The following is a 23,613-nucleotide window of genomic DNA, read 5'->3' as shown; positions in this document are numbered from 1 at the left end:
GCGCCCTCCCTCCAGATGTTGAAGAAATAAACAACTATCTGACTTTTAGAAGACATCTGAAGGCAGCCCTGTTTAGGGAAGCTTTTAATATTTAATGAATTATTGTATTTTAATATTTTGCTGGAAGCCACCCAGAGTGGCTGGGGAAACCCAGCAGATGAGTGGGGTATAAATATATATTATTATTATATTATTATCTATTATTACTGCTGCTGCTGCTACTACTACTACTCTACTACTACTAAGATGATGAACCCAGCCTGAACACATGAGACTGAAAAGGTAGGTAGGGGTAGGAGGTGCATTGGACTGGCCTCCCTGGTGTCTCCACTCACGCCAGCCCTGACTCATCCACCACCAACCTACTTGCATTCAGCATGGAGGCCTGAAGAGGGATTCTAAGTGCACTCATCTCTCTGCAGTAGGTACTCAGCCTGTGATCAGAACCCTGTTTTAAGCACAAGTTGGAGGCGGAGTGTGGATTGGCAGAGACATATCCCTTTGTTACTCGCCTCTGTACCATTCTTTTTTCACTCTCCCCCTGCCATGCATTGGTAAAAGGCAGTCCTTTCACTTGCATAGTTCATGCCAGCAGTTTCAGTCAGTGGTACATCAACGATGAGTGTACCTGGTTGCTTGGGCTTGTCTATGCTGCGGTTCATCCAGAGGTCAGGACGGAGACACACAAGGAACAACAGTCCGTGGCTGCATTTTGCAATGGTGTGGCAAGCATTCATTCCTCCCTCTCCCTTTCCCCCCAGGGATCACTCATCATTTGTGTCACCAGTTTACATATGATTAATACCTAGGTAGAACTTTGCAGATACATGGAGAACAGTGATACTCTGGTATTATTCTGACAACTAATCTGTGGCAGCTGTAAACTGACTGCTGATGTTTGAAGGCTGTTCAGTTCTTTTTTACAAATATGATTTGGGTACATTTTAGCACTGCTAGTACAGGTATATGGTGGAATAATACCTGTGAATGAAAGCTTTGCCACTAATAATAATAATAATAATAATAATAATCAGTATATTATATTATATTATATTATATTATATTATATTATATTATATTATATTATATTATATTATATTATATTATACCACAAATTATATGCCTGCTATGCAGAGTCAGAAGAAGTCCACAACAGTTCTGCCTCAACCAGCATCCTCCTCCTAGCTAGTGATCAGTTCATATGACTAAAACTTGCAACATCAGTTAATATAGCCTATTAGGTTCAGAATTCCCAGAGAAGTCATAACGCAACGCTCTGGGCAAAGAACTCAGCAGTGCACTGAGTCAGTTGTGCAATGCAGAACTTATTGGGAAACTACTCCCTGTGGAGGTAAATGCATGCCCTGAAGCACATACTTCTTTGAATGGCAGGCAGTGGGAGTTTAGTATAATCAGATGGCCACATTTCAGGTCCTGTAACTTCATTTAAATAAGAAAGCCCTTAGCGCATGCACACACACACACATGCTTTCACATAGCAGTTGTAGTGACATGGATCAACTCATGCCAGGCCATTGTCAAGCATGACAAAGAACACACAACCTCATTTATTTGAATAGTCTGCAACTTACTTGTGTGATTTCTAGAACAGCAAAGGGCAACATGTACTATATTGTCTCTAGTCCGGTCAATATACAAATGACCTGGGCAAAATTGCAACACTATTAATGGCATTTTTATGAGAATTGGGTGTAGAATAGCATATAAAAAATTAGACAAAATTAAATGACAGGAACACTGTGAAATCATGATTTCAAAATGGCCAACCTGCTGTATCAATTGTATTGTATTTCGATTAGTTTTCTAACTTAATTGTGTGTATCCTATGTTTTTTAATTGTTGTTACCAAACGTCAGGGAAAATAATACAAAGTTGTCATTGATCTAGTTCCAGTTACAGGTGGGTAGCCGTGTTGGTCTGCCATAGTCAAAATAAAATCAAAATTCTTTCCAGTAGCACCTTAGAGACCAACTGAGTTTGTTCCTGGTATGAGCTTTCGTGTGCATGCACACTTCTTCAGATACTTCGGTATCTGAAGAAGTGTGCATGCACACGAAAGCTCATACCAGGAACAAACTCAGTTGGTCTCTAAGGTGCTACTGGAAAGAATTTTTGATTTTGTATTGATCTAGTTATTAGGCTACATAATTTCTGTATTTAAATGTTTGCTAAAAACAACAAAGTGAAAGCAATGGTACATTGAAACAAGGTCACAATAAGGCGCTTAAACCAGAACTTTTATTATGTATTACAAATAACGAAAGCAGACATCAGTCATCCATATCATCTTCTATATCAGAACAATGTTCAATCAACAACACATTTTCACAACCAATGGTCTGGCACTGACCACAAGCTGTTGAACATGGAAAACTATTTTTTTTGCACGTGCAGCGGAATGTACAACAACCAGTGGTGCAGTTACAGTGGATAACTTTCAAAAGACTTTCAGGTGCAGGGGCCATGTCTGACATCACAGGGTGAAGCTGGTTGTCCTCCTTTATCATCCATCCCCAGTCATTAGGTTGTAAACCCTCTTTGTGGCATGACCATTCCATTATCTGGTAACATGATTGAAAACTATGGAATTTTGTTGCAGATGTAGTTGGTGGTAGGCGTTCTGGTGCAACGAAAGAGTTTGCTGATGTTACTTTGTCCACTAGTATGCGATGTCATAATGTTCCAAGGGTATCATCAACTTTTCCACCAAAAAGTATAACCATCGCCTTCTGACCAGCATCTTCTATATTGATATGTAACTGATCTTTCAAACAAAATGCCGATGCTAATTCACAAAGTCGATTATCTGCGATAAGTTTGTTGAAACATTTGCCTTTTCCTATCCCAAATATTCTGGATGTGCTGTCACAGCAATACAAGCAATAATGTCAAATGTGTGGTTTGGATGCAAATCGATATTCATGAATGTTGATAGATGCAGCAGCTTTTAAGTCACAGCTCAACATATTCTTTCTTGGAATACAACGAGAAAAGGTTTTTGCTGGGGTTATTGCTGCTATCATCCCCATACCATGGAATGTGTTCTCACCATTCAGTGTAAGAATATTGTGATCAATATTGTCCGCAGCTAGAAGAACATGACTGTTTTCAACATTTTCTAATATATCAACAATTAAAAAACATAGGATACACACAATTAAGTTTAGAAAACTAATCAAAATACAATACAATTGATACAGCAGGTCGGCCATTTTGAAATCACGATTTCACAGTGTTCCTGTCATTTAATTTTGTCTAATTTTTAATACGTTATTCTACACCCAATTCTCATAAAAATGCCATTAATAACGTTTAGGTTGCAATTTTGCACAGGTTCCAGCATTTTTTTCTGTAGTTTGCCCGGACTACTCCTAATGAAACAGAAATAATCTAGGTTATAGTCATTAAGGGAAAGTTTCTGGCAGCCCTCCCCAACCTGCTGCCTTCTGGGTGTTTGAACTACAACTCCCATCGTCCCTGGCTAGCATGGCCAGTACTCAGCGAGCTGTAGTCCAAAACACCCAGAGGGCAGCAGGTTAGAGGTGCCTGGTTTTGTGGAAGGACCATAGCTCAATGAAGGAGCACATTTTGCATGCAGAAGGCACTTGAAAAACCTGGAAAGGCGCTGTCAGCCTGTGTAGATGATACAGAGCTAGATTGTGAGCTAGATGGACCTATGGTCTAACTTGAGATACCCTAATGTTGTTGGCATAATGGGACAATTTTTTCTGCTACCATTACCAAATAAATAAATAAATAAATAAAACCCCAGCCATTTGGCTGGGTTTCCCTAGCCATTCTGGGCAGCTCCCAACAGAATATTAACAACATGATAAAACATCAAACATTAAAAACTTCCCTAAACTGGGCTGCCTTCAGATGTCTTCTAAAAATCAGATAGTTGTTTATTTCCTTGACATCTGATGGGAGGGCGTTCCACAGGGTGGGTGCCACTACCGAGAAGGCCCTCTGCCTGGTTTCCTGTAACCTCACTTCTTGCAGTGAGGGATCCACCAGAAGACCCTGTCCGGGCTGAACGATGGGAGTGGAGACCCTCCTTCAGGTATACTGGGCTGAGGCCATTTAGGGCTTTATAGGTCAGCACCAACACTTTGAATTGTGCTCAGAAATGTACTGGGAGCTAATGTAGGTCTTTCAGGACCGGTGTTATATGGTCTCGGCGGCCACACCCAGTCAGCAATCTAGCTGCCACTTTCTGGATTAGTTTTAGTTTCTGGGTCACCTTCAAAGGCAGCTCCACATAAAGCGCATTGCAGTAGTCCAAGTGGGAGATAACCAGAGCAGGCACCACTCTGGTGAGACAGTCCGCGGGCAGGTAGGGTCTCAGCCTTCATACCAGATGGAGCTGGTAGACAGCTGCCCTGGACACAGAATTGACCTGCGCCTCCATGGACAGCTGTGAGTCGAAAATGATTCCCAGGCTGTGCACCTGGTCCTTCAGTTACTCCGTTCAGGACCAGGGAGCCCTCCACACCCACCCGCCCCATGTCTCCCCAAAAGCAGTACTTCTGTCTTGTCAGGATTCAGCCTCAATATTACAACTTTGTTCAGCAGACTTTGTGGAAGTCTTAACATTTTCCCTCAAACAGATGATCTTCTCCATCCTTGGTCAGATGTAAATACCACTGACTTCAATTGATCTTATTCCCCCAGTAACTAAGCATATGTACATAGGATTGCCGTTTTAAAGGATATAACTTTGGTTTTTTTTATTCAGTTGCAAAAGTGCACTTCCAGATGCCATCACGTTATCTGCAGCTTACATTTCCTCTGAAAACTAATGAAATGCTGCCTTTGTTTAGATAAGAGTAAAATATTTTCCAGATGTTTGTTCAGTTATTTAAATGTTAAGATTAAAAATAATAATTCTCTGTTGCCACCTGAATGTAATCTGGTGGAGGAGCAGATGAAAAGGAACTGAGTCCATCTATAGGATATGTCCACTTCACAGCTATATGGAAATTATGTTCAAATTCTTTCATGTCAAAGAAATGAACAGTTGTGCTCCAAATTCAATAAAAGGGGGTATTAAATCTTGAGGAATTAACATCTGCAACTGCTGTGGTGCAGTTGACAGGTGGTCTTCTGGTTGCTCACGAATTCATGGCTTGACTTTTGTTTTGTGCCTGCCCACTAGTTATGCACTGAGAAATGGTTGTTGTTACTCAGGAGAAAAATGCCGGCCCACTCCATCTGGTCTTTCTACTGGGACAGGTGTTGAGGTCATAAACCTGCCTTTTATCCAAATGCTGGCTTCACTGATGTGAGAACACAAACTGTTCAAAGGCAGCGATAAAAGGAAATCCTGAATTTCCAGTGAAGATAATGAAGATTTATTCATGCACAAAATGAAAGATGAAGGAGAGACGAAATCAATTGTATGATGATAGCTTGCAGTACTGGTGAGGCTTAACTAAGCATATAAAATGGATTTTTCTGTGGATCTTACAGCATGATTTGCTTCAGCTATACAATTCAATCAATTGAAAGGTGTTGCGCAGGCATGAAAGGATGTGAAAGTGGGGCCAAATAATGCAGTAAAACACAAATCTCAAAAGAATGGAAGAAGTTGTCATTCAGCCTCAGAGGTGCTCAGGTCTGAGACTGGGATAAAACACTAAACCACAACATAGCATTATGTGGCATGCTCATGCTCTCTCCCCCCCCCCTCTTTACACCTGGACTCAGAGAACCCTGTTGTTTTTTTAAACACTAGCTAGTGAGCAAGCCAGGATTTGATTCAACTAGAGGCTAAATTAAGCAGAGCCCTCTAAGTTGGGGCATAGCAGAAAACTCTGGTTTGTTCAAAACTGAAACCAGGAACTTTTGAGCTTCTCCTCTTATGTACAGAATAGGAGACAAGAGGGCAGAGAATGCAGGCCAGAGGCAGGTTCATTGGATGTTAAGTGTTCTGTGGTTTAGCACAATGTCTGAACTTGCTTTGATATTTTTCTAGAAAAAGAGGTGCTAGAACTCACCATGAACACCTCCCTCCGTTCTCTCAGAATGGCAATGGTGCCCACCTGAGAGGTGCCAGAACTCAGTTATGGCAAGTTCTGGCTCAAAAAGAGCACTGATAAGGCTACTTCCTCCATATTCCCTACTTATCATTTTCCAGCTGCTCTCCATATTCATCAGGCTTGTCCCTTATATATGAAGGAAGACTGGACGGAGACCAAGTTCTATCAGGTTGTTGTTTATTTCCTTGACGTAGGATGGGAGGGTGTTTCCCAGGGTGGGTGCCACCACCGAGAAGGCCCTCTGCCTGGTTCCCTGTAACCTCACTGTCACGGTCCGGTCTACGAGTGAACGAAGTCCCAGCAGAGGACATCAGGACTGGGGGCAAGATGGCAAGGTGGGAGCAGGAATGCAAGTCCAGAAATCAGGGTTCTGAGGGTCAGGAAGCAGAAAGTCACGATGTCAAAGGTCTGGGGGTCGAGAAGCAAGGAGTCACAAAGGCGAGGATCGAGAAGCAAGGAGTCCAGAAGCCGAGGTCCGGGGATCAGGAAGCAGGAGGCAGGAATCAGGAGGCCAGACCCAGCAAGGCAGGAAGTGTGTTGCTGTGGCAAAGAGCAGAAGGGAAATGCTGACTTTATATCCCTTCCCGGCTCTTGCCACCAGGTGCAGTGAGTTACCAAGCGGCCTCACCTGTGCGGCCGTGCCTTGCCTCTCCAGAACAAACTTAGGAAGGCCCTAGTCCTGCGAAGCCCTACTGGTCATGGGGCCTGGCTCCTGCACGCACTCCTGACACTCATTCGGCTGAACGCACTCTCGGCTGAACAATAGGGGTTGAGACGCTCATTCATGTATACAGGTACATAGACACTTGAAAAGATTTAATGACTCTTTGTTCAGTGCTGACATTGTGGAAAGGACAAAAATTGAGCCTTTTGAAACCATGCAACAAGTAAGGGTCAATGAACCAACCTATTTCACCAGTCCCAGATTTATATGCTGTTCAAAATGCAGCTATCAGTTGGATTACATACAGTACTTCTTCAATTTTTGCAATGCATTTTCAGTTCAAAAAGATGTCCAAAATATTTTACAGAAAAAAGTATACAAAACTGTACAGCCTTGGGATACACTGAAAAGCATTCAAAAATGTGTGTTTTAGAGGTACAATGTATATAAAGTGTGTACAAAATACATAAAATGTAAATGCTATTTTTGTGCATTTTTAAAAAATCCACAAAAATTGTGCAGACTGGATGCACGATTATGAGAAGCTGATGCAGAACTAAAATATGTTTATCCATCCCTAGTGTTGCATAGATTTTGAGTCATCTTTATTCTGAATTCCAAGAACATTGCTGTAAAATTGAGGAAAAATCAATTTTTGTTTTACGACCTCTTGCACTGTGTGACTTTCTTCAGAGTTTTAACAGCTGAATCGATAGGACCCCCTTTATTCCCTAGCATGATTCATATAGGCATCCATTCAAATTTATTCAGATGCATGCTTCAGCTGGTCACTTACCTTTCAACCCTTGATTTGCTGTAGGCTTCTTCTTCTTCTTCTTCTTCTTCTTCTTCTTCTTCTTCTTCTTCTTCTTCTTCTTCTTCTTCTTCTTCTCCTTTTATTAATCTTAACTGCTATGGAAACGTCCAAAAGAAATAAGAGAGCATAGAGTTGAAGCCCATATGTGACATTAGTATCTGAATCATAACTGATAGTTTGCGTGTGGAGGTCCCCAACGCCACCCCCCCAAAATAATTCAGACATGAGACATAATTTTTGTTTGGGTACAAGTCAATCTGCGGACAAACGCTGGCTCCCTCGGCCTATAGAGCGAGATGAGCGCCGCAACCCCAGAGTCGGACACGACTGGACCTGATGGTCAGGGGTCCCTTTACCTTTTTACAAGTCAATGTCAGTGGTTGCGTAGGCATTGGTCCAGACTAGCTGTCCGACGGCACAGAGCTGACCACTTGTCAGCAGTGGGAAATCCCATCTGGGGAGAGATATGGGGGTTGGTAGGCAGAAGTCTCCCTCTCCCCAGTGGTTCCCAGGGGCTCTCGTGTGGCCCTGACCCCTACTGGGGTTTCGGACAAAAGCATATGAGCCCCTGGATTCCTTTAACGGAATTCCCAGCACATCACCACCATTTGGAGGGACTACCGCCCCTCCAATTACACATAATGACCGATGCCTAACCGCCAACCTTACAAGTTGTAACTAGTTGTTACGGAGTAGGCAAAACCAGATGACAACAGCCAATCAGCCAACTGGCAAAATTCCTACCAGGCCCCTGCCCCGAAAGCAGACGACCCCATGACAGGCATAGCAAAGTCAGCCCAGAGGCCTAAACACAAGGAGGGAGGGCGGGTGATCTGCAGCAAACAGCCAAGAGGGAGGTCACTCAAAGAGCTGACCCATATATAGGCTGCTGACTGTCCATCAAAACTTGATACATATCAATCTCCCTAACAACACCCCCAGGCCCAGTCGGAGCTGTGGCCATCTATACTATTCCGCCCACAGCAACGGAGGTGGCTTGCTGGCACCCACCGCAACACGTGCTCTCTATGAGGGAGAACCCGCTTTCTAAATCAGTCCAATGATTTGGAGATCATAGTTCAGAAATACCACAAGTTGTGTGTGTGTGTGTGTAAATCAGTCCAAAGATCACACACACACACACACACAGAGAGAGAGAGAGAGAGAGAGAGAGAGAGAGAGAGAGAATAACTTCTTTAAAAATCAATAAAGTATTGGAGACTAATTTGACTAATTTGTAAACTTTTGGAAAAATCCAAAGAACGTTAAGAAGAGCTCTTCTGGATCAGGCCAAAGGCCCATCTAATCCTGCAACCTGTTCTGACAGGGGCCAGCCAGATGCCTGTGGGAAGCCCACAGTCAGGACATGAGTGCATGCATTAGCACTCGGCCCATTTGTGAGTTCTAGCAACTGCTATACTATCTCTGACATTGGAGGCCGTAGATAACCATAACGGCTAGCAATGGATAAGCTAACCTTTGTTTGTAAGTTCCTGTGTAGAGCAACGAATTTTGGCAGAGCATATTAGGCATGACAGTATCAGCATGCATAGCAATCACAGAAGCGTGAGCTGGACAAGACATGGATATTATATCAGAACTATTGGGCTTGTCTATGAAGGCAAAAAGTTCGGTGTAACGAGACTTGTTTTCCCTTTGCCAAGCTTAGACTGGCTCAGCCATCAGTAGCCCCACTCCCAGAGCCTAGCTTGGATCGGATGTAATTTAAGATGGCATATTTATGCTGGTTTCCCATATTTAGGATTGCTCCCTTAGAACAGGACAGTGAACCCTTTGCCATGACCATAACTCTGCAGGCTTGCACTGCCCACAATGAAGACCAGGGAGGGAGGAAGGATAGTTGAGGGAGATCCATGGGGTTTTGGGTAAAGTTGCTGAAGCTCCACCCTCCCATCTTGAAGCACTCCTTTTCACGGCTTTCTGCTGGCTGCCGCTAAACTCAACACATGGTAACCTCCAGTCCCATCAACCCCAGCCAGCAATGTCAATGGTCAGCATTCCTAATGGACAGCATGAATTGTAGTCCAATGTGGTCCCTGATCTAAGACCTCTGTGGTCCCACCACCCATTTAAGGTTTCCACCAAGACCCGGCTGAAAAACACCTTTAAAATTGCATTGTCACATCTTTCTTCCAAGTTTTCTGACAACCTTTTTCAGTTAACATACCAATTGGTTCCTCCACATTTATTCCACCCCCACTCTATTCATCTTAGATTTTATGTTTCTCTTCGAAGGCTATTCTGGTTTTCCGCTGTTCCAAAATGACTTGCAGAAGGCAAATGACAGGTTCCAATTTTAAATCCACTTAGCTCTCCCCCCACCCACCCTTTAGAATAATCCTGTTTGACAGGCCTCCCCCTCCCTTCTTTAGTCATTAAGTATGGCTTCAGTTCAGACTGAGCAAAAAAAGTAGATTAATTGTATTTGTCTAGGGATGCAACTGCTGTGTTGGAGTGAAAAAGAAGGGAGAGGGGGTTTGATCCACATTTATCAGAGAAGAGAATATTTCAGCACATAGACTTCCCAGAAAGCACCTGGTTAATTACCTTTCTGCAGCATTTATCTGTTTATTTCTGAATTCACATTGGGATGGTGTTTTAACCTTTTGATGAACTAAGCCTGTGGAGGTCATTATCCTTTGCCTTTTAAAAGGGCTGGTGCTTATGATGAACGTGCATAAAAGCAATTTTTTTATCCTTGTAATTTTCCTCGCGCAGTTCTTAATAATGGACTGTTAAAGAATTCTAACATAGCTTTCCTGTTAATGCGTTATGCTAATCCTGTCCAGTAGCTGAGATTATGAAATAAGAATTGGGCGAGTAAATAGAGGTGGGAGGGAAAGGAGGATTTCCATTTTTATCTTTTCCTTTGAAGGACATATGTTGGCAAAGCTTGAGTCTGTCCTAAAGACTGCAAGCCTCCTATTTAAATAATAATAATAATGGTAGAATCGAATTATCTAATATAGCTAAAATTGAGCAGCACACTCTTCTTCTTTTTAAATAAAGGCATTCAGGTCATGTTCATAGTGTTGTGGTGGAAAAAGTGTTCCTAGGGTGACCACTTACACATTACCAAGGAAGAGGAAACACATCACACCCAAAGGGAAAAAGGGGTCACGGATTTGCACAAAATTGGCATGTGCTAATCTGTATGTATAGATTGAACATATGAAAGAATTGCTGTAATTTACATAGAAATGCAATACATCTCACCACAGTTGGGAAGATTATGAGCATTATCCATGTTCCTTTTCAGTCTGCTCTTCCGAGTGATAACTCATGATGAGCAATTTCAAGGTTCCTCTTGCTTTCCTCTCCTCTGGCACTTTACCTTTGTTCTTCAAGTAGAAGGTTGTCTCCTGGTTGCTCTTCAGACAGAGCACTCTTCTCTGTAAACTAGGACCCCTTATTTTCGCTCCATGACTCCATCCTCTGCAGATGCATTTAAAATCAAAGGTGCAAGTTTTGTAGTTTTGCAGGTAGGTCCGCGGAGGATCTTTAGACTCAAGCACAAAGTGTTGAAATGCTTCCATGTTCGTACATGGACACAGACATGGTCATTCACACACTGTCCAGCACTGACAATGCAGACATGGAAATAAATAAATGAAAAATAATATAGGATCGCTCATTTCCTGCTATGGATATACTGCCTTTAAAAGGAAATCAATACTCTGGAATGTTCTTGTTGTTCTGCAGAAGAGATGGAACTTTATCTCCAAAGATTATTAGCCGGTCAACAGGCAGGAATACCCTTGGGAGAAAGTATGAGATTAAAATATGAGTCAGGATGGGACAGCCAATTCTGGAGTCAATCTGAACAAAAGGATTCAGTGGAACTTTTGCCCTTTGAGAGATCTAGGGTGGAATACTGTGCACAAGAAGCTGGCAATAAGCAAGCTGGTGTAAATCAAAGTTACAGGCAGATCCAAGCCACATTCATCAGCAGGGCTGTTGCTGCTGTTCTGCCTAAGTCTGGCAGAAGTGTTCTATGCTAGTTGGCCAGATCACGTGACCAAGCTGAATGGGCTTAGAATCCAACCTAAGTCTTCCCCCCCCCCTAAGAATGCCTCTTTTGAGATAAGTACATCAGCCTTGGTCCAGCTATTCTGTCTTGCTCTAGGTGCACAAGTTAAACTAAATAACTGTTTGCTTCTCCTTTCTGAGATCCTCTTCAGAGCCAAACTACACACATCATTTACAGTTACAGGTGGGTAGCCGTGTTGGTCTGCCATAGTCAAAACAAAATCGAAAATTCTTTCTAGTAGCACCTTAGAGACCAACTGAGTTAGTTGCTGGTATGAGCTTTCGTGTGCATGCACACTTCTTCAGATACCACTTCTTCAGATTCTTCAGGTATCTGAAGAAGTGTGCATGCACACGAAAGCTCATACCAGCAACTAACTCAGTTGGTCTCTAAGGTGCTACTAGAAAGAATTTTCGATTTTGTTTTGACTATGGCAGACCAACACGGCTACCCACCTGTAACTGGAACTATGGAAGGCACCACATTGAGCCGCATGAAATGGAAGTCCATAAACATCATTTACAGTTGCTCTGTTGGTGCTGGTGTGGTATCACAGTGATATGATTCACATGCTCTCTGGAGCATTTTAAATTCTCTTGCTCAGAGCTCACAAGGTAAGTGTGTGTTTCAGACTTCAGTGGAGGGTAAGCCAGGTCAAACACGACAGAATATTTGAACTACGGAATTCGCTGCCACAATATGTGGTGACAGCCGCTAGTTTAGATTAGGCAATTTCATGGAGGACAAAGTTATCAATGGCTGTTAGTCATGATGACTATATACATTCAGGGACAGCATGCCTGGAGAGCAACAGCAGCAAAGGCTTATTGCCCTCATGCTTGGCTTGTGGGCTTCCCAGAGTGCTTCGGGTAACCACTGGGACATTCAGGAAACTGGGCTACATAGGCCTTGGATCTAACCCAGCAGGAAATTAATTATGGTGAGTCTCTTTCTGCAGTGGCTCCCCACTTGTGGAATGCTCTCCCCTGGGAGGCTCGCCTGGTGCCTTTGTTACATACGGTATCTTTCAGTGCCAGGTAAAAACATTCCTCTTCTCTCAGACCTTTGGCTAATTAAGCAACCTATGGCCTTTTATATTGTGTGCTGTGTGTGGAGGGGGAAGGGAAAGCTGTTTGGGAATGGGCGTGGATGGAAGGGCAGGGGGGAAGCGGAGCAAGACACTGCAAAGCAGTCAGCAATGGGGCTGGTGTGCAAGGAAGGGCAAATAGTAGTAGTAGTAGTAATAATAATAATAATAATAATAATAATAATAATAATAATAATATTATTTATACCCCGCCCATCTGGCTGGGTCTCCCCAGCTACTTTGGGCAGCTCCCAAGAGAATATTAAAAACATGATAAAACACCAAACATTAAAAACTTCCCTAAACAGGGCTTCCTTCAGATGTCTTCTAAAAGTCAGATAGTTGTTTATTTCCTTGACATCTGATGGGAGGGCATTCCACAGGGTGGGCACCACTACTGAGAAGGCCCTCTGCATGGTTCCCTGCAACCTCACTTTGTGCAGTGAGGGAACTGCCAGAAGGCCCTTGGAGCTGGACCTCAGCGTCCGGGCTGAATGATGGAGGTGTATATATCCTTCAGGTATACTGGGCTGAGGCCATTTAAAGCACACACACCCTCCCCAAGAATCCTCCCAGAACATTTAAACGAACTACAGTTCCCAGGATTCTTTGGGAGAGGTGTGTGTGCTTTACGTGTAGCAGGACTGTTTGAAGCTGTCAAACAAGCAAGGATGACTCCAGGTAGGGAAAATACTTGCCACTATCCTGCCCACTACCCCAAATTTTTCAGAGTTTTGGAGAAGGGCTGTAGCTCAGTGGCAGAGCATCTGCCTTGCGTGTGGAAGGTCTCAGGTTCAAACCCTGACATCTCCAGGAAGGGCTGGGAATGTTCCCTGCTAAAATTCTGGACAGTTGGTGTAGCGCTGTAGGCAGTACTGAACTGTACTGAACTGTTCCTTCCTATGTTCCAATGTATATTTAGCTCCCCCATTGTGTGGATGAAATCCTTGCTGCCCTAATGATGTCCTATGCCAGCCCATTGCTCCCCTAAACTCTCTGGAGTCATCCCTCCAAGCAAGTTTGTTTCTTATTAAAAAATTTCTGACTGTCTCTAATTGGCCTAAAACCAGAGATATCCTGCAGTTATCTGGAATTCCAAATTTAACAGGGTCTTGCCTGCAAAACACAACTACCACTCCTTGTTCCAAAATTATATGGTTGAGGATAGAGCTGGAGGCACCTTTTCGAGTAAACTGAACGAACTTTTTATTATAATTCCCTGCCCACTGCAGTATATAGCTGGAAGAAATGTTCAGCTGCTGGCCACGAAGTCAAACTAGCATGAAGCAATCAAAGAATTGAAAGCAAAAATTAAACAGCAAGTAGGTTTTTTTTCCCTTTTCTTTTCTTTCTAAATGTTCCCTGGATATTAATACAAAATGAGAATCCCTGAGTAATTTCCCATTAGCCAGTAAGAAAATGAAGTGCGTAGGTGTCTTATCGAGCTGCCTTGGCCTGGGTTGTACCACCTCCCCGAACACAAGTATGATCGTACTGCTGCATATCATGCTTAATAAATAATTATGACAGATAATAACAGAATTGGAATGTGTGCAATTTAAGATAATGCCACGTTTATTTGGAGAGCCAGACGGGTTCACAAACTGAAGAATGAGGAGCTGGTTGCACATTCAGCCCACTGCTTCTGAAGCAAAGTGAAAATGCTGCCGTTTCAAAATCTTGGAGCTGAGAAAATAATTGATGGATTCATGATTATTGTAATTTAGATGACAATTTGCAGCATTGGGGGGGGGAGGATAAATGAGGTACAACAGACGGCTGACAGGCAACCTGCAGAAATGGTTGTGTTCTTCTGTTGACTTTTAGGGTAGGCGACATTAGGTCAGGGGTCAGCAATCTTTTGGGGCTGGTGCGCACATTTGGAAGTGGTGTGGACAAGACTGGCCCACCCATAAGGCAAAATGAGGCAACCTTCTCAGACGGCAAGATCCACACAGGTGGCAGATCCAGCCACTAAGGAATGTATCACCTTGGCACACACACACCCCATGTCACCTCCACAGGGACCTCTTAGCCAATAGGAGGTGCTGCTGGTCTTCTCCCACCCCTAGGGTGTAAATGATGGTGGCTATCCATCTGTCTATCTGTTTGACAACTGATGGGAGGGTGTTTCACAAGGCGGGTGCCACTACTGAGAAGGCCTTCTGCCTGGTTCCCTATAGCTTCACATCTTGCAGTGAGGAAGCCACCAGGATCTCTGTGTCTGGGCTGGATGATGGAGGTGGAAATGCTCCTTCAGGTTGTTATAGGAATATAGGTTGTTATAGGAATAGGAGTAGGTTCACCAGAAGTGGCTTAGTCATGCTGGCCACTTGACCTGGAAGCTGTATGCCGGCTCCCTCGACCAGTAACACGAGATGAGTGCTGCAACCCCAGAGTCAGACACAACTGGACCTAATGGCCAGGGGTCCCTTTACCTTTACCTTAAATATAGAATAAATGTTGATAATTGCACAAGGTAAACACACATACATAAGTATATAAAACACATGTCTAAAATAGTACAGGAGAGCAATCCAAAAGCCATCTTCACTCTCCTAAAGACTCTAAATATTTCCTCTGCCTCCTTCATCACCCTTGCCTGAGAACAGGTAGGCAGATAGCAATCACACCTTGGCCTGCCTGAGCCACAGTAACCCCACCTTGTGTGTGATGTAATTTCTGACTGTTGGTAGAGGGGATGTGCTGCTTCTCCACGCCAAAATGCAGACCCTTAAAACAGATGTTTCCTCTGAGTCTCTCTTGCCTCTTTCCAAGGAGGGAACTCGGTTGCAACAGAAAAATAAAGATCTGCCTTGCTTTCACTGCATCCTTCCTCCATTGATTCATCTCTGACCCATCATGGACTTAGAGGACTCAGTTCCTTGGGGAGTTGAGCAGCAAAAGCCAACCACCCCTACAGGTATATCAAGGTATATAGGGCCAAGGCCGTTCAGGGCTTTAAAGGTCAACACCAACACTTTAAATTGAGCTCGGAAATGTACTGGGAGCCGGGGCAGATCCTTCAGGACCAGTGTCATATGGTCCCAGCGACTGCTCCCAGTCCCCAGTCTAGCTAAGATGGGCCATTGGCTTAATCCATGGGTAGGCAAACTAAGGCCTGGGGGCCAGATCTGGCCCAATCTCCTTCTAAATCTGGCCCGCGGATGGTCCGGAAATCAGTGTGTTTTTACAAGAGTAGAATGTGTGCTTTTATTTAAAATGCATCTCTGGGTTATTTGTGGGGCATAGGAATTCGTTCATCCCCCCCAAAAAAATCTAGTGCCCCCCCCAAGATCTGAGAGACCAGCATCCTGCTGAAAAAGTGTGCTGACCCCAATCCATCAGGCTCTTTTTGTGTTCTTAGAAGAAGAAGAGTTTGGATTTGATATCCCGCTTTATCACTACCCTAAGGAGTCTCAAAGCGGCTAACCTTCTCCTTTCCCTTCCTCCCCCACAACAAACACTCTGTGAGGTGAGTGGGGCTGAGAGACTTCAGAAAAGTGTGACCAGCCCAAGGTCACCCAGCAGCTGCATGTGGAGGAGCGGAGATGCGAACCCGGTTCACCAGATTACGAGTCTACTGCTCTTAACCACTACACCACACACCATCGGTAGTCTATGTGCCTGCTCATTCTGCTTTTCAGGCGTTAACTTTGACGGGCCATTTCAGAGCGCTTGCACTCCCATCTTCTTCACCCACAGCCCTCCAAACAGGTCTTATGACCACTTCTCAAACAGAGGCCTGTCTGTTGTAAAGCAGAGCATGTGGCCATCTTAGCTCCATGCCTGATTCACAACATAAAAATCAGGTTTTGAAGCTGAAACCTTGGTGAACCTTGGGGGTGGGGGGAGAGGAATTAATAGAAAAACCAATAAAAACCCACAATAAAAAAGAGAGAGCAAAAAACCCTGAACCGCTATTGAAACAAACCACTTGGGCTTTTTGCCAACCCTTTTCGAAATTTCCCTCCAGGGCAGCCTTTGTGTGACCCATGTGGTTGATCCAGCTGGGTTAGTGCTGCTCTATCGCCCACATGACTTTACATGTTCCTCACAGCTTGCAGAGGGGGGATTCATACTATCAGACCCTTTGTTAGATGTCAGAAAGCCACAGAGGAAACAATGGCATATATGGGGCTGGGGACAATGCTCCATTGTAAAAGGTAACCGTTTCTAAAGGGCGAGGATTGCATTATCTGCCCTTTGACAGCTGTTTGTCTTCACCTCTCTTGCTGATTTAGTGAGTTGTGCAATTCCATGCTATTATTATTATTATTATTATTATTATTATCATTATTATCATTATCATTATTATTATTAAATCTAGAGAGCCAGTGTGGTGTAGTGGTTAAGAGCGGCAGACTCGTAATCTGGGGAACCGGGTTCGTGTCTCCACTCCTCCACATGCAGCTGCTGGGTAACCTTGGGCTAGTCACACTTCTTTGAAGTCTCTCTCTTTTTTTAAAAAAAAATAATATTTATTGATTTTCCAAAAACACAAAAAAAGCATCAACAAAAAAAACACTACAAAAGAACAAGCAAAAAACAAAATAACACAACAACAAAAATACAATACATCAAAGATAGAAAAAAAAGAAAAAACCACAAAAAAAGAAAAAATTATATCATCTTACCAAAAATCTACTTTTTTCTTATCATCTTTTTCGGACTTCCTCCTGTTTCCCCTTATTTGCGTCCCTTTAGAATATCTCACGTAACTTCCAAATTTAATTTCCTCACATATTTTATACATACTATTATCTCTTAAAAAAATACAACACTTTACCATCTAAAACTATTCATATCTAAAACAATTTCCAAATCTATTTCTAAAATCCATATATTCCTAAAATTCTCCTTAATTACTTCAACTTAAAATTGACAGCCTATCCTTTTTTTTCCAAACACAAATTAATTTTAAATATTACAATGTTTTTTCAAATACAATTTAAATTTTCCCCATTCTTTCTCCACCGCGTCCTCTCTCTGGTTACGGATTCTCTCGGTCATTTCTGCAGGCTCCATATATTCCATCATCTTCATCTGCCATTGTTCAATAGTAGGTAATTCTTCCAATTTCCAGTTTTTTGCTATTACAACTCTTGCTGCTGTTGTGGCATACAACACTAAATTTCTATCACATTTCAAAATGTCTTTACCTAAAATACCTAACAAAAAGGCTTCAGGCTTTTTCTTAAAAGTATATCTAAGTATTTTTTTCAACTCATTATAAATCTTTTCCCAAAAGTCCTTCACCTTAGGGCACAACCACCACATATGAAAGAAAGTTCCTTTGGATTGCTTACACTTCCAACATTTCTTACTTAATCCCTGATGCATTTTTGCAAGTTTAACAGGGGTCAAATACCACCTGTAAATCATCTTCATAAAGTTCTCCCTTAATAAACTGCACGCTGTAAATTTAATACTCTGGTTCCACAGTCCTTCCCAATCCTCCATCATAATGTTATGCCCAAGGTCTTTTGCCCATTTAATCATAGCCGATTTCACCAACTCATCTTGCGTATGCCACCCCAATAATAAATTGTACATTCTGGAAAGCACTTCTTTGAAGTCTCTCAGCCCCACTCACCTCACAGAGTGTTTGTTGTGGGGGAGGAAGGGAAAGGAGAATGTTAGCCGCTTTGAGACTCCTTCGGGTAGTGAAAAGCGGGATATCAAATCCAAACTCTTCTTCTTCTTCTTCTTCTTCTTCTTCTTCTACCCACTGACTCAGTTTCAAAGCATTTGGGGCTAAATGCAGGAAAGGGGTCAAGAGGCATTGGTCCCCTCCAAAGGAAGCGATATTGTTATTTGCTAAGTTCAGTTCTATCGCATTTTTTTACATGGAGAGTCACGCCATCAAATCAAAATGTGCGTGTAACATAAGAATGGCTGAATCATTGCACATTTTTGCTCCACTGTGTGAGCTAGAAGGGCAATGTCTGCATCCATTTCCCAATACCAGTTTTGGGAAGAGTATCAAAACCAATCTCTACACGGTTTTAGTTTAATGGTTGTAAATGTATCACAAACCTCTCCCTAATTAGTGTCTCTGTTTGGGTTGTTCCTGAGGCGGGTACATCTGTTGCCCTAATCATAGTACACTACAAACTGGGATAAAAATATAGAGCATGAGACTCTTGATCTCAGGGTCATGAGGTCAAGCCTCATACTGGGCAACATATTCCAGCATTGCAAGGGGTTGGACTAGATGACCCTTGTGGTCCCTTTTAACTTTACAATTCTATGAAAATTCCATCTCCCTCAGAGTGTAATCAGGGATGTGTCTATATCTACCTGTATGACTTCAGGGGTATATGAGACCCGCTTCTTGTCTTCTTTTACACAGATCCTTTGAAACTTCTGTTGTATTATTTTTGTCCCTACATTGTAGCAATCTGGAAATTAGATTATGGTAAACTGAAACTTTTGGGCAAATGTATCTTAGAAATTATAAAAAAAAAATATTCCTTCCAGTAGCAGCTTAGAGACCAACTAAGTTTGTTATTGGTATGAGCTTTCGTGTGCATGCACACTTCTTCAGCTACATGCGAAACCTCATACCAATAACAAACTTAGTTGGTCTCTAAGGTGCTACTGGAATGATTTTTTTTATTTTGTTTCGACTTAGAAATTATGTTTGCTTTGTATTTTAAGCTTGGTTCTAATCAATACAGGGAGGCTGGTGCTTCAGACTTAAGTGGAAAAAAACAAGTAGCCAAATGGTAACTGACATCTTCAGAAGAAAGTTAAGCCTCTTACCCATAATCACCCTTATCTATTTAAATGAACATTGATGACCAAATGTAGTCTGGGGTTTTACATTTCCAAACAAAAGGCACTAGCCTTGAGGGTCCAATGGCCTTCAGAGGCCCAGATCCATGTCTCACATGTGGTGATGTAATTCAGCTGACTTGACTTCCTTATGTTAAGGGAACAATGGGGAGATTATGACTTGGGACAATGTGCCAGAAACCTTTTGAGCACCATTTGCTATCTTATTGACATTTGTTCTTATTTCAATGCACTTTAGTGAGACACCCAAGGTGACAAGGGATTCAGATTCACTGAAAGGATTAGTCATCCAGTGGGGTGTGTGTGTGTGTGTGTGTGTGTGTGAGAGAGAGAGAGAGAGAGAGAGAGAGAGAGAGAGAGACCTCCAATGAGCTCCAAAACCTAAAAGGCTTTCTTATCTGTTTGTTTAAACAAGCCTATGTTTAAAGGAGTTTTGCATTCACTGCAGTGGAAGGAAGCAGCGGAGCTGAGTGAATGGTCTCATTTATCCAGCTAGGGTAGCGAGCCTTTTAGTTATTCAGACGCTAAGGATACAAAAGCGGGCAATGCTGGCTACAAATGTCAGTTGCAAGTTATTATTATGTTCACACCAAGCAGGAGAACTGAACCTGGGCTGAATAGGTATGCAAGAGGTCACACTTATTCAAAGTAAAAAAATGCCCAAGGGAGGTAAGTGGAATGCCGGAATGTTGTGAAACCAAGTGAGGATGCCAGAAGCAAAAACAGGATAGACAGACAGAGCTATCTCTGCTCTTGTCAGCTAGCAGAATTATCAGTTTCGGTTCCCATGCTCCTCTTTTAGGAACCTAGGAAGGTGCCTCCCGCTGAGTCAGACCATTGGTCCTTCTAGGTCCATGTTGTTTACACTGAATGGCACATGGAGCAATAGGGGTGGCAGAAAGTGAGGAGGAATTAAAGAACCTCTGAATGAGGGCGAAAGAGGAGAGTGCAAAATATGGTCTGAAGCTCAACATCAAAAAAACTAAGATCATGGCCACTGGTCCCACCACATCCTGGCAAATAGAAGGGGAAGAAATGGAGGCAGTGACAGATTTTACCTTCTTGGGCTCCATGATCACTGCAGATGGTGACAGCAGTCATGAAATTAAAAGACGCCTGCTTCTTGGGAGAAAAGTGATGACAAACCTAGACAGCATCTTAAAAAGCAGAGACATCACCTTGCCGACAAAGGTCCATATAGTTAAAGCTATGGTTTTCCCAGTAGTGATGTATGGAAGTGAGAGCTGGACCCTAAAGAAGGCTGGTCACCAAAGAATTGATGCTTTTGAATTATGGTGCTGGAGGAGACTCTTGAGAGTCCCATGGACTGCAAGAAGATCAAACATATCCATTCTTAAGGAAATCAGCCCTGAGTGCTCACTGGAAAGACAGATCCTGAAGCTGAGGCTCCAATACTTTGGCCACCTCATGAGAAGAGAAGACTCCCTGAAAAAGACCCTAATCTCTCTTGAAATAGATGGAAGCTATTATAAGAATTTTAAGGTCATATATAAAAAAATTAAATGTTCACAACCACATGTCTGAAACCCCACAGATTAGGTCCTGAACAAATTGACCTCAAATATTTCTCTGCAAGGTCAAAGTGGGAAACCTCCCCATTGACTCTTTCCTCACAAATCCTGTCCTCACAAATCCTGTCTTAAGGGCACATTCAAGATATGAACAGGGTGTGAGCCTGTGGCCTGTGACCTGTGACCTAGATTCAGGAATTAAGTAGTAGCGTGTTTAGACCTTTTACCTTTCCCCAAATAAATTCACACCAGAGCCAGATATTTGGTTTGGTTTTTGGCAGAAATTTAGGCCACAGCTTTATGGATTACAACCAGGTGAGTGGTTGCATAGGTTTGACTAACTCCCTGCACCCTTGCAGGCAGTGCTGTCCAAGAGCCACGTTCATAGGACAGCCAAGGATGAACACCAGGGACAGCTGCTGGAAGGAGCACCAATCAGCCGCCCTGATGTCCCCTGGACTCAGGTGCGGGCCGGACCCCTTTCGGGGAACGCCAAACCAGTGAGTCCCTGGATTCCTCTACCGGAATATCCTTCACTTGCATAGGCATGGCCATGTCACGTGCCACACCTATCACCTGAACCAGAGCCTATCCATAACTTACAAGTTGTGACTATTTGCTACACGGCAGGCGAAACCCAAATGGCACCAGCCAATCAGCCAAGTGGGGAAAATTTCTGCCGTGCCCCTGCCCCAACGACAGACAACACATGACGGCATAGCAAGGTCAAGTGCAAGCCCTAAATATAGAGAGAGGTGGGCGGGTGTTCCGATGCGAAAGCCCCAAAGAGGAAGCTCAGTAGCCTCACATGGGCTTAAATAGGTCCCGCATTGCTGCTTTTTGCGACACCCCATTGGTCAGATTGCACCCCAGCAACATGGGACCGACCTATCAGGGGTTGTGGCTGATTCCAGATTACCCCCCACAACACCAGGTCAGACGGCCAGGTCGCACCGCAACCTCTTTTATGGAGGACACGCTTTATAATAACAAAAGTGTGGCCAAAACCCAGATAATGCAATTAGGTAACTTGCCAGACCGGAGATAAACAACACATTCAAATTTCTGTTGTAGACCGCCTTTTCTGTGATGTGGGTATGATGTATCTGGGGGGTGGTCTTCGGCTACACCCCTTCTGTGATGTATGTATGATGTTTCTGGGGGTGGTCTTGGACTCCAGGGTGGGCAATTTAAAGTGTTTATATAAGGGCTTGCATGCATGGCTCTGGGTCCTCCTCCTCTCTCCTGTGTGTGGGGGAGAACCCTGTTGCAACAGCTTTAATAAAGATTAGGCTTACTAGCTGCCTTGCTTCTCAATATTCTCTGGTTGGCCTCTGTTATTTTCTCCTACTGGTAGAGAACCTAAAAAGAGGACACTATATGGGTTCTTATATCAATGCCAACAGGAACCTCTAGGCAGGAACCTCTCCCAGCTCTCTCTGGAGATGCCAGGGATTGAACCTGGGACCTTCTGCTTGCAAGGCAGATGCTCTACCACTGAGCTATGGTCCTTCTCATAGAACAAGCTCCTGCATCTGCTGTTACAGTTAAAGCCAATAAAAAGCAGGCAAATATGACTCATTTATGTGGGCATTTCAAACTATTTTATTGATCCCATTTGAGTTGGTTTCTGGCAGTTTAGGAGTGCTTGTTACACTTTTTATAACTGTTCAGTGTATTCAAAATAGGAAACAAAATAGGAAATTCTTTCCAGTAGCACCTTAGAGACCAACTGAGTTTGTTCTTGGTATGAGCTTTTGTGTGCATGCATCTGAAGAAGTGTGCATGCACACGAAAGCTCATACCGAGAACAAACTCAGTTGGTCTCTAAGCTGCTACTGGAAAGAATTTCCTATTTTGTTTCCTATTTTGTTTCGACTATGGCAGACCAACACGGCTACCCACTTGTAACTGTTCAGTGTATTGATTTTTTTTTAAAAAAAATAAACACAACAACAAACCATTATTTTCTTGTTTTCACACACATCGCAGAGTGGATTATATAAAATGGTGGAATTTTAGAAAAGTTATATAAATGTTTCACTCCTAACACAGCACTGAATTGTCATTCCGACTCACAGAACAGGAGTGGCAAATGTTGCTCAGAGGACAGAGAAGTTTCACAATAGCTGATAAAACCTTCTCCACCCCCAAGAGCCCATTAAGAACAGGCTACACACATACCCTTCAGCCACTTAATGTCAAGCATAGAGCACTTTCTCTCCCCAAAAGTTGTATTGTATGTTTCTACCTTTTGGAGCTGGGTGGGGGGAGAGAAATCCCAGGGAATACTGCTCACATAAGTGGATGCCACCTAAATTCCTCAGATTCAGTTATGGCCACCTTTGCACATGCAATTCAAATGCAGAAACTTTTATTTATTTATTTTGGTAGATAGAATATGCCAGTATGCTGGTAAAAAGGTAAGGTAAAGGACCCCCCCTGGACAGTTAAGTCCAATGAAAGGCAACTCTGGGGTTGCGGCGCTCATCTCGCTTTCAGGCCGAGGGAGCCGGCATTTGTCCACTGACAGGTTTCTGGGTCATGTGGCCAGCATGACTAAACTGCTTCTGTCTCATTGGAACTTGGTGACAGAAAC

General features: G+C 43.1%; 1 non-coding gene across 1 annotated transcript; it reads right to left on the bottom strand.

The window, feature by feature from the left end:
- Window positions 1-22,454: 22,454 nt before the first annotated feature.
- On the bottom strand, window positions 22,455-22,525 carry TRNAA-UGC. Its single transcript has one exon. It is a non-coding gene; the product is annotated as a tRNA-Ala (tRNA).
- Between the last annotated feature and the right edge of the window lie 1,088 nt (window positions 22,526-23,613).

This window comes from Lacerta agilis, chromosome 5 (genome assembly GCF_009819535.1).
Source record: "Lacerta agilis isolate rLacAgi1 chromosome 5, rLacAgi1.pri, whole genome shotgun sequence".
Taxonomy (NCBI): Eukaryota; Metazoa; Chordata; class Lepidosauria; order Squamata; family Lacertidae; genus Lacerta; species Lacerta agilis.
This window is presented reverse-complemented; position numbering and strand designations above follow the sequence as displayed.